The following is a 1,671-nucleotide window of genomic DNA, read 5'->3' as shown; positions in this document are numbered from 1 at the left end:
AGTACAGACCTGTACAAGACTTGAGAGAAGTCAATAAGAGGGTTATGGACATACATCCAACTGTGCCTAACCCGTACACCCTCCTGAATACCCTAAACCCTAAACATCAATGGTACACTGTTTTAGATTTGAAAGATGCTTTCTTCAGTTTGCCTTTAGCCCCTCAGAGACAAAAGCTCTTCGCCTTCGAGTGGACTGACCCTGACAGGGGCATAAGCGGCCAACTGACATGGACCAGACTGCCGCAGGGATTCAAAAACTCTCCTACCCTGTTTGATGAGGCCCTCCATGAAGACCTGGGTGAGTACCGACGCAAACACCCTGAAATAACCTTACTACAGAATGTTGATGACCTCCTGATTGCTGCCGAGACCCAAGAAGCTTGTATCCAACGGACCAAGGGTCTCTTACGAGCTCTAGGAGATCTGGGCTACCGAGCCTCGGCAAAGAAAGCTCAAATCTGTAAACCAGAAGTAACATATCTGGGGTACCTGCTAAGAGGAGGGCAACACTGGTTAACAGACGCCCGGAAGCAGACTGTTCTGCAGATCCCCAGGCCACAATCCACCCGACAAGTAAGGGAATTCCTGGGATCAGCGGGATTTTGTAGACTATGGATCCCTGGGTTCACAGAGATGGCTAAACCCTTGCATCAGGCAACACGGGGACAACAGCCATTTAATTGGACAGAAGAAGCCGAGTCGGCTTTCCAACAGATCAAAACCGCCCTACTCTCTGCGCCCGCCCTGGGACTGCCTGATGTCACCAAGCCCTTCCACTTATACGTGGACGAGAGCAAGGGTGTCGCCAAGGCGGTGCTAACTCAGAACTTAGTCCCCTGGCGGAGGCCAGTTGCCTACCTGTCAAAGAAATTAGACCCAGTGGCTGCCGGGTGGCCCCCTTGTCTCCGAATGATTGCAGCCACGGCCCTGATGGTACAAGATGCTGATAAACTTGTCATGGGTCAAGAATTACAGGTCGTTACCCCACATGCCATCAAGGGTGTACTCAAACAGCCACCTAATCGATGGATAAGTAATGCCCGGCTCACCCACTACCAAGGACTACTACTAAACCCTCTCAGGATAACTTTCCTGCCCCCAACAACCTTAAACCCTGCCTCGCTGCTGCCCCACCCGGACCTGGACGCCCCGCTCCATGATTGCACCGAGATACTAGCTCAGGTGCACGGAGTTCGAGAGGACCTGCAGGACCGCCCACTTCCTGACACTGACCTCCTTTGGTTCACCGATGGGAGCAGCTTCATACACCAAGGCCAGAGGTATGCTGGAGCAGCAGTGACTTCAGAGACTGAGGTAATCTGGGCGGAACCCCTGCCCCCGGGTACATCGGCCCAGAAGGCCGAACTGATAGCGCTCACCCAAGCTCTTACCTTAGGGGCAGGGAAGAAACTGACAGTATACACAGACATCCGATATGCTTTTGCTACAGCGCATATACATGGGGCCATTTACAGGGAGCGAGGGTTACTAATGGCTGAAGGAAAAGAGATAAAAAACAAGCAAGAGATCCTAGCCCTGTTAACAGCCCTATGGAGACCAGAAAAATTGGCTATTGTACATTGCCCAGGGCATCAGAAACCAACCACTCCAATTGCTCAAGGCAACTTTCTGGCAGACCAAACTGCAAGGAGTGTGGCAAAGGCTCCCA

The sequence above is a fragment of the Colobus angolensis genome, unplaced genomic scaffold (assembly GCF_000951035.1).
Source record: "Colobus angolensis palliatus isolate OR3802 unplaced genomic scaffold, Cang.pa_1.0 Scaffold485, whole genome shotgun sequence".
In the NCBI taxonomy this organism is placed as follows: Eukaryota; Metazoa; Chordata; class Mammalia; order Primates; family Cercopithecidae; genus Colobus; species Colobus angolensis.
This window is presented reverse-complemented; position numbering follows the sequence as displayed.